At 38.9% G+C, this 10,427-nt stretch overlaps 2 non-coding genes across 2 annotated transcripts; both read left to right on the top strand.

Moving 5' to 3' along the window:
• The first annotated feature begins 1,895 nt into the window (after positions 1-1,895).
• Positions 1,896-2,035, top strand: LOC147793227 (small nucleolar RNA Z247). Its single transcript, XR_015420512.1, has one exon. It is a non-coding gene; the product is annotated as a small nucleolar RNA Z247 (small nucleolar RNA).
• Positions 2,036-9,718: 7,683 nt separating this feature from the next.
• Positions 9,719-9,858, top strand: LOC147793226 (small nucleolar RNA Z247). Its single transcript, XR_015420511.1, has one exon. It is a non-coding gene; the product is annotated as a small nucleolar RNA Z247 (small nucleolar RNA).
• The last annotated feature ends 569 nt before the right edge of the window (positions 9,859-10,427 follow it).

Below are 10,427 nucleotides of genomic sequence, written 5' to 3'. Positions count from 1 at the left end.
AGGAATTTCACTCATGTAGAGTAATTGTTTTTCGATTTCAGCTAATCAATTAACCTAGGACTTGTCAGTTGTTTTGTAACGGACATGTTTGTGTAATACTTTCTAGAGAGTTGACTTGGTTCTGATACCACTTGTCACAATCGCACTCTTGGAGTAGTGGAACAGCGATTGTGGGGCACTTGTTCTATTCTAGCGAACAAGTGAGTCGTAAAAAATTCAAGCACTGCAGACAACGTCGCCGTATGTTTGGGCCTCGAGTCACGTGTGAGGAAAATGTTCTAGAAAACATGAGCGAGAAAATACATTTGAAAACGATTTGAAAGAATTGAAGAAAACAGCGTTACATGACTATAAGCAAATAAAGGAACAGGTGACAACTAGTCATATCCCTATACTACATTTCGAGACATTTACCTATGGTGGGTGTAGACATGATTTTGATGAACAATCATACACCCTCATATTGACAGAACATGAAAATAGTAAAGACATATCTAAGATGAAAGCATGCAAAAGGGGTTTGGAATGGGCATGAGGCTATGGACAACACGTCCTAGACAAGCATGTCGGATATGGATTTATTGCACTATTTCTTGGTCTTGAAGCATGTCAAGTTGAATATGAGATTTTTATTTCGCAAAGAAAATATGTCAAAGATATTATGAGTACATATAGTATGCTTAATTGTAACCGTGCAGTCACATGAACGAATATTAATGAGAAATTACAACATGAGGATGGAGCAAAAATGGTAGATGTTAGAAGGTTCAAAAGCTTAGTTGGCGGATTAATTTACTTAATGCACACACGACCCGACATTGCATTTACTGTTGGTATTATTTCTAGGTTTATGGAACATCCTTCAAAGGTTCATTATGGAGCAAGGTCTTACCTTATGTTGTCGGAACTATGGTGTAATAGCCAAAAAAAAAATAATAATAATAATAATAATAATAAATAAAGAAATAAACCAATAAACCAATAAAAATAATTATAAAAAAAATAATAAATAAATAAATAAATGAGAAGAAACAACCTTTCCCCACTTCTCTCTACTAACATTTCATCCCTTCCTACAGTTATCTCTCCTCAACCTATCCTTATGCCAAAAAGTAAAAGTAGTTGTTAAACCTAAAATAGATCATAACTGTATATACTAAAATAGTCTAAGATTTACTAGTTTATGATTTGAAGGGTTTGTTACCAAATCTATGATTTTATGGTTTGTTACCAAATCATAGATTTGGAATGTAATCTTCATTATACGCATCTATAAATACATGAGGTCGTGACCCATATAGGTCATCGTGCCATTCAATCTAACATGGTATCAGAGCCAAGGTTTATTTTTTAAACTCCTCGCCATGTCTTCTTCCTCCTCTCCATCCACCATCTCCAACACCGTCTCAACTACCATGGCGACTTTTGGCCTTAAACAATATCCAATCCCTCTACACCATGTTGTCACAATTCGTCTAACCAAAAACAACTTCATCATATGGCGTGCCCAGCTCCTCCCCTACCTACGGAGTACGAAGCTTATGGGCTACCTCGATGGCACCAATGTTGCACCTGCCAAGCTGATCCCTTCCTCAACTGCTGCTGGTGCTGAGCTGGTCTCTAATCCGGCCTATAATCAGTGGTATGATCAGGATCAACAAGTCCTTAGCGGCCTTCTCTCCTCCATGTCTGAGGAGATTCTTCATGATGTGGTTGCCGCTACTACGTCCAAGGAGGCGTGGGATACCCTGCAGCGGATGTTTTCATCGTCAACTCGTGCTCGCACTACTCAGATTCGTGTTGAGCTTGCCACGTCCAAGAAACGAGATCAATCTGCTGCAAATTATTTTTGCAAGACCAAAGGGCTAGCCACCGAGCTGGCCGCCGCCGGCTCTGCCTTGCAGGATGATGATGTGATCGCGTATCTTCTCGCTGGTCTTGGCCCTGACTATGATCCCTTCGTCACCTCAATGACTACCAAGAGTGAAGCCCTCACCCTTGATGATGTGTTTGCACATCTAATGACGTATGAAGCTCGCCAACTACAACACCAGGCTGAACTTCAGTTAAATCTTGGATCTTCTGCCAATTATGCTAGTCGTGGTGGTCAGCAGAAGAATCGTGGGCGTAGGGATCGCGGTCGTGGTCGTTCTCAAGGTTATGCACCCTCTCGTCCTGCTGGTGATCGTCGTGGCCCTTCTGCTCGTCCTTCCTGCCAGATCTGCGGCAAAGTGGGGCATACTGCTATCCGCTGCTGGCATAGGATGGATGAGTCCTATCAAGATGAACCTTCTTCTGCTCCTCCTACGGCACTGGCGGCTACTTCCTCTTACAAGATTGACCCAAATTGGTACAGCGACACAGGCGCTACGGACCATATCACCAGTGACCTGGATCGTCTCGCTGTGCGTGAACGTTATCATGGAGGTGAACAAGTTCAAGTCGGCAATGGAGCAGGTTTGCGTGTTTTGCATACTGGTCATTCTCTAATTAATACTGCTACTCGTCCTCTTGCGTTGCGTAATATTTTGCATGTGCCTGAAATTTCCAAACATCTTCTTTCTGTTCATAAATTTTCTCGTGATAATGACGTATTTTTTGAATTCCATCCTTGGCATTTTTCTATAAAGGATCGACAGTCGAGGAAAAGTCTCCTAAATGGGAGGTGTGAATCTGGTCTTTATCCTATTAAGCCATCCGATGTCGATAATCTCAAGCACGCCTTGGTGAGCAGATCTACTACTCACGCCCAATGGCATGCTCGTCTTGGACATCCTTCATCTCAAGTAATAAAATCCATTTTGCGTCTAAATAATATTTCGTGTGCTAGTGAGTCATCTTTGTCAGTTTGTAATGCGTGTCAGTTAGCAAAGAGTCATCGATTACCATATACTAGTTTTTCCCATAGGTCTTCGTCACCTTTGGAACTTATTTTTTCGGATGTTTGGGGCCCTGCACCTCCATCTGTTGGGGGTTTTAAATATTATATTAGTTTCATTGATGATTTCAGTAAATTTTCGTGGATCTATTTGATGCATGATCGTACAGAAGCTCCTCGTATATTTTTGCAATTCCAAGCTCATGTTGAGCGCCTCCTAGATACTAAAATCAAGTGGGTTCAATCTGATTGGGGTGGGGAATATCAGAAAATTCATAACACATTTTTTCGTTCCCTTGGAATTGGTCATCGTGTTTCGTGCCCTCACACACATCAACAAAATGGGTCTGCTGAACGCAAGCATCGTCATATTGTTGAAACTGGCCTAGCCCTTCTAGCTCATGCTCATGTACCTATTAAATTTTGGGACGACGCGTTTCTTACAGCCACATATCTCATCAATCGTCTTCCTACTCGTGTCATCGATAAAAAATGCCCCTTAGAGCTTCTTTTTCATACCCCACCAAATTACTCCTTATTAAAAATTTTTGGGTGTGCTTGTTGGCCTCATCTTCGTCCTTATAACAAACAAAAGCTCTCTTTTCGATCAAAGGAATGTGTCTTTCTAGGCTACAGTTCTTCACATAAAGGGTATAAGTGTCTTGACACCGATTCTGGTCGTGTCTATATGTCTAGAGATGTCATATTTATATAGTACATCGTCCAGATTGAGGGGGGGTGTTAAACCTAAAATAGATCATAACTGTATATACTAAAATAGTCTAAGATTTAGTAGTTTATGATTTGAAGGGTTTGTTACCAAATCTATGATTTTATGGTTTGTTACCAAATCATAGATTTGGAATGTAATCTTCATTATACGCATCTATAAATACATGAGGTCGTGACCCATATAGGTCATCGTGCCATTCAATCTAACAGTAGTTACTGAAAAAAACAAACAAACAAAAAAAATGTCAGATTTGAGAGAAAAGTAAAATGGCTTTCAACAAGCATATTGCAGATTTAGAGATTTTGGTCTGTTATTATAGTAAAATCCTATCTCAGATTTCCTTTCTTGTATAGATATGGTTATAAGAAATTAATTTAGGATCATATCTTCTTCCCTTTATTAAATATTTTACCCGATCATGTAATAATCAAATCTCATTTTGGTCTATAAATTGTAAGATTAGGCCAGCAATCTATTCAAATTGGCCATGCAATCTATTCAAATTGGCCAATAATACCTGTAATGTCTGTTTAGAGAATGTAAATCTATTTATACAGAAGTGAGGTGGGAAGATTGAGAAAAGATTTCGTGAATAGAACTTAAAAATAAAATTGAAAACATCAGACAACAAGAAACTCCATCAAATTTTGTCCATTGTCTAGTAACAAAAAATTCCCTACAAAAGTAATAATAGAAAATAAGATATTTAGTGAAAATAACATTATATATATGTACAACATTTCAAGACTTTTAACAATGGACCAAGGTAGATTAGAGATAATTTCATAGAGTTCAAACTTCAAACTGATGTCATGGGTTCACATAGGTTGACTTGGATTTCAAAGGACGGAATCGAACTTTCATTAAAGATATATTCGTGACAACGACTTATGCTAACCAGGTAAGTGGCCTTACTATCGTCATGGTTATTTTGATGTTGACACGTGCCCCATAGTTCTGCACGGGTCATATATACTGATATGTATGAATTATCTGTGAATCGTTATGCTTATATTATGTTTATGTTATGTTATAATATGTGAATTGTATGATAATAATTATGGTACGATGTATTCAATGATATTTTGAGATAGGATACAAGAATGATGCACAAAACAAAATCTAACGATAGGAGTAAGATACGTTCATGAAACGTTAAGGTTAGGTTACATACTGGAGTGCTATGGATATGGGAGATTGATGAAAGAATATGATTAGGATATGAGTAGAAAGGGATACGTTTGTGATAGATTGATAGAACGATAGCGTTAGAATACGTTCCTGTGATGATATGACTAAGGTACGTTCACGTAACGATATGACTATGATAGGTATAAGAACGTTAAGGCTATGATAAGTTAGGGAACGATATTACCACAAAGTGTTTACAATATGACATGTTTATGATACGATATATTGTGATGTGATATGTTATTTTTAAATTATTTTGTGTAATCATTAAGGTAATTGTTGTATGAATTGCACATTATGAAACGACATGTTAAAAGCATGGAGAGTTATGTTATGTTTTCTAAATTGTATGTACACAGCCTGTTATGAATGACATGATATCACGGTAAATGAAATGAAATGTAACCCCGTTAGGATTCTATCTCTTATATATATATATATATATATATATAGCCAAACTGAGGCTAAATTATATATATAGCCAAACTGAGGCTAAATTATATATATATATATATATATATATATATATATATATATATATATATATATATATATATATAGCCAAACTGAGGCTAAATTTTGGTTATTACAGCATATCTTGATAACATAGTGTAAAAGATACGGTCACCTAAACTTTCTTAATTCGGCACGTTCATTACTTTGAAAAACCTTGAAACAATCACAATATTATTTTATTCACAAAATTTGTAAATAAAAGAAAAATATCAAAGAAATCATATTTAAATTTTAAAGGGTTAAGTTAACTGAATCGAGAATAATCATCAATAAAAATAACATAGTAAAGAAAACCCGAATTGGTTTTGATGGGGGAAGGTCCCCAAAGATCACAATAAATAAGATCTAGCACGTTAGATGACCTACTTTCATTGTGGGAATAAAGCAATCAATGATTTTTCGCAAGCTGCCAAATACTACAAAATGCTCACTTTGCGGAAGCCTTCGCAAGCTGCTAAGTACTATAAAAGGCTTCAGCAAGGCCGAACGTACTGTTGGTTGCAGCGGTTAGCATAATGGCCCTCCGTTTGACATATTTCACAACGAGGTGGTGGAGGAATCATGGTGGCTTCAATGGGTGCGACTATGATTAATGGCTGTGAATGTCGTAGGAATGGAGTCAGAAAACTAAGGAGAGCACTGGAACAACTCAAAACTTTCAGCTTTTGAGACTAAATCTGTAAAATAGAGAAGAGAGGTGAGAACCATTTGAGCAGTAGAAAAAGTTGAAAAATTGGTGCCGAGTCCACAAAGAAACCAGTACACTGTATCAATGTCCTCGACTGGTCTGCAATGGCATGAAGTTGGTCACAAATTATTTTGAAGGTTTGAGCATACTCAGCAACATGTTTGGTGTCATGTTTCCTCAGGTGCAAGTCATCCTTGAGTCTCAGTTCACGAACTTTCATAGTTACCAACGCGAGCCAAACGTCATGTGTAGTGGAGAGACCAACGACGATAAGAATGGCTTCCTCGGTGAGAGAAGAGAGTAGGAGACAGAGAAGTGATTGTTCGACTGCTTTTCATGACAAATATTTTGTGTTAAGTGTTGAGGAGGTTTCTGGTTCAAAGCGAGGTGGTGGAACCATAGTTCCATCAACATAGCCCAACATGTCTTGGCTATCAGGAGAGGGATAAATTGACTATCATATGGATTAAAGTATTGAAAGGAAAAAGATGATAAGAGAATTCGGAAGCAATTGACAAGAAAGGATCAAGGTTGTTAAATCGAAGGGGCTCTGATACCATGAGAATATTTGCTAAAACCACCACACGTAGATGGTGATGAAAGTTCTCTATTTATAAACATTTTCAAACTAGAGAACTATGGTAAATTACAAATGATATGGAATGGACCATAGATGGATACAATATATTTGCCTATAATAAAAGGGAAAATATGATACCTACCGTAAGCCTTAATGGAACGCATATATCTAGATATTTGCCTAAAATAAATTGTCAAATATGATAATAGGGTAAACCATAATTTAAGGCTAAATATCCTTAACAACTTCTCCCACCTCTGAGTGAGTTTGGTCAATAATTTTTATTTTCACCACTGGTAGACGCCTGGTTCTGTCTTATCTCTTTTGGAGTTCATTGATACTAAGATCAAACAATCATTCAGCAATAGCATAGACCGTGGAAATGTTCTGAACTCTCTATTCGTAGAGCTTGGTTTTCGCCCAGGACTTCAGAACCTCAAAAAAACTGAAGATCTTGTCTGTCTCGGACATATCACAGATATCTAACATATGCTCAGAAAACTACTTAACGTAGTCTTGGATACTGCCCGTATGACTCATCTCTCTTAACTTCCTTCTTGCGATTATCTCGACATTCTCTAGGAAGAACTGAGAGCGGAGTTACTTCTTTCAAGCTATACCAATTGTCCACAGTACATCAACAATCTTGAATGTCCATGTACTTGGACCTCCACCACAACTTTGCATCGTCGGTTGATGCATTGTTGTCAACGTGACCTTCGCTTCTTCTGCCACGATATTTGTGGCTGGAAAGTAATGTCTGGGGTAAAAAATAAAGTTCTCTAGAGCCTTGGCATCTTGAACCCCACAGAATTTAGGCTCAGAGATTTTTATCTTATTAAACTATGCTACACCCTCCGTTGGGGTTTGGTTTCCCATCACTCTCATGTTGAGGTTTAATCTGGTGCTTAGATTCGCCACTTCAACCTTGACCACTCTAAGGGTTGTTCTCAATTCTTTAGAAAAATCTGAGACCATATGAATGATCCCTTGTTGGGCATTGTCTAAGGCTTCGACACGTTCTTCCATTTGGGCAACCAAGCCCGTCTGGTTATCCCTATGCTCGAAGCCACCAGCATTTTTGGCCTTGTCTTATAGGGCCTCGACCCTAGTCAGGACCCTAGTCAGTAATTCGCGGACAGGCATTGCCTCATGGTGGTCTGTCATCTCATCGATTCTTTCAGCTTTAGCGGCAATCTCATTCATTCAAGATTCCATCCAAAAGGGCTATTCCATCAGGAATTTCACTCATGTAGAGTAATTGTTTTTCGATTTCAGCTAATCAATTAACCTAGGACTTGTCAGTTGTTTTGTAACGGACATGTTTGTGTAATACTTTCTAGAGAGTTGACTTGGTTCTGATACCACTTGTCACAATCGCACTCTTGGAGTAGTGGAACAGCGATTGTGGGGCACTTGTTCTATTCTAGCGAACAAGTGAGTCGTAAAAAATTCAAGCACTGCAGACAACGTCGCCGTATGTTTGGGCCTCGAGTCACGTGTGAGGAAAATGTTCTAGAAAACATGAGCGAGAAAATACATTTGAAAACGATTTGAAAGAATTGAAGAAAACAGCGTTACATGACTATAAGCAAATAAAGGAACAGGTGACAACTAGTCATATCCCTATACTACATTTCGAGACATTTACCTATGGTGGGTGTAGACATGATTTTGATGAACAATCATACACCCTCATATTGACAGAACATGAAAATAGTAAAGACATATCTAAGATGAAAGCATGCAAAAGGGGTTTGGAATGGGCATGAGGCTATGGACAACACGTCCTAGACAAGCATGTCGGATATGGATTTATTGCACTATTTCTTGGTCTTGAAGCATGTCAAGTTGAATATGAGATTTTTATTTCGCAAAGAAAATATGTCAAAGATATTATGAGTACATATAGTATGCTTAATTGTAACCGTGCAGTCACATGAACGAATATTAATGAGAAATTACAACATGAGGATGGAGCAAAAATGGTAGATGTTAGAAGGTTCAAAAGCTTAGTTGGCGGATTAATTTACTTAATGCACACACGACCCGACATTGCATTTACTGTTGGTATTATTTCTAGGTTTATGGAACATCCTTCAAAGGTTCATTATGGAGCAAGGTCTTACCTTATGTTGTCGGAACTATGGTGTAATAGCCAAAAAAAAAAAAATAATAATAATAATAATAATAAATAAAGAAATAAACCAATAAACCAATAAAAATAATTATAAAAAAAATAATAAATAAATAAATAAATGAGAAGAAACAACCTTTCCCCACTTCTCTCTACTAACATTTCATCCCTTCCTACAGTTATCTCTCCTCAACCTATCCTTATGCCAAAAAGTAAAAGTAGTTGTTAAACCTAAAATAGATCATAACTGTATATACTAAAATAGTCTAAGATTTACTAGTTTATGATTTGAAGGGTTTGTTACCAAATCTATGATTTTATGGTTTGTTACCAAATCATAGATTTGGAATGTAATCTTCATTATACGCATCTATAAATACATGAGGTCGTGACCCATATAGGTCATCGTGCCATTCAATCTAACATGGTATCAGAGCCAAGGTTTATTTTTTAAACTCCTCGCCATGTCTTCTTCCTCCTCTCCATCCACCATCTCCAACACCGTCTCAACTACCATGGCGACTTTTGGCCTTAAACAATATCCAATCCCTCTACACCATGTTGTCACAATTCGTCTAACCAAAAACAACTTCATCATATGGCGTGCCCAGCTCCTCCCCTACCTACGGAGTACGAAGCTTATGGGCTACCTCGATGGCACCAATGTTGCACCTGCCAAGCTGATCCCTTCCTCAACTGCTGCTGGTGCTGAGCTGGTCTCTAATCCGGCCTATAATCAGTGGTATGATCAGGATCAACAAGTCCTTAGCGGCCTTCTCTCCTCCATGTCTGAGGAGATTCTTCATGATGTGGTTGCCGCTACTACGTCCAAGGAGGCGTGGGATACCCTGCAGCGGATGTTTTCATCGTCAACTCGTGCTCGCACTACTCAGATTCGTGTTGAGCTTGCCACGTCCAAGAAACGAGATCAATCTGCTGCAAATTATTTTTGCAAGACCAAAGGGCTAGCCACCGAGCTGGCCGCCGCCGGCTCTGCCTTGCAGGATGATGATGTGATCGCGTATCTTCTCGCTGGTCTTGGCCCTGACTATGATCCCTTCGTCACCTCAATGACTACCAAGAGTGAAGCCCTCACCCTTGATGATGTGTTTGCACATCTAATGACGTATGAAGCTCGCCAACTACAACACCAGGCTGAACTTCAGTTAAATCTTGGATCTTCTGCCAATTATGCTAGTCGTGGTGGTCAGCAGAAGAATCGTGGGCGTAGGGATCGCGGTCGTGGTCGTTCTCAAGGTTATGCACCCTCTCGTCCTGCTGGTGATCGTCGTGGCCCTTCTGCTCGTCCTTCCTGCCAGATCTGCGGCAAAGTGGGGCATACTGCTATCCGCTGCTGGCATAGGATGGATGAGTCCTATCAAGATGAACCTTCTTCTGCTCCTCCTACGGCACTGGCGGCTACTTCCTCTTACAAGATTGACCCAAATTGGTACAGCGACACAGGCGCTACGGACCATATCACCAGTGACCTGGATCGTCTCGCTGTGCGTGAACGTTATCATGGGAGGTGAACAAGTTCAAGTCGGCAATGGAGCAGGTTTGCGTGTTTTGCATACTGGTCATTCTCTAATTAATACTGCTACTCGTCCTCTTGCGTTGCGTAATATTTTGCATGTGCCTGAAATTTCCAAACATCTTCTTTCTGTTCATAAATTTTCTCGTGATAATGACGTATTTTTTGAA

The sequence above is a fragment of the Cucurbita pepo genome, chromosome 3, assembly GCF_057944985.1.
Source record: "Cucurbita pepo subsp. pepo isolate OVF chromosome 3, ASM5794498v1, whole genome shotgun sequence".
NCBI classification, from domain to species: Eukaryota; Viridiplantae; Streptophyta; class Magnoliopsida; order Cucurbitales; family Cucurbitaceae; genus Cucurbita; species Cucurbita pepo.
Note: the sequence above shows the minus strand (reverse complement) of the source record. Positions and strands in the feature narration are given on the sequence as shown.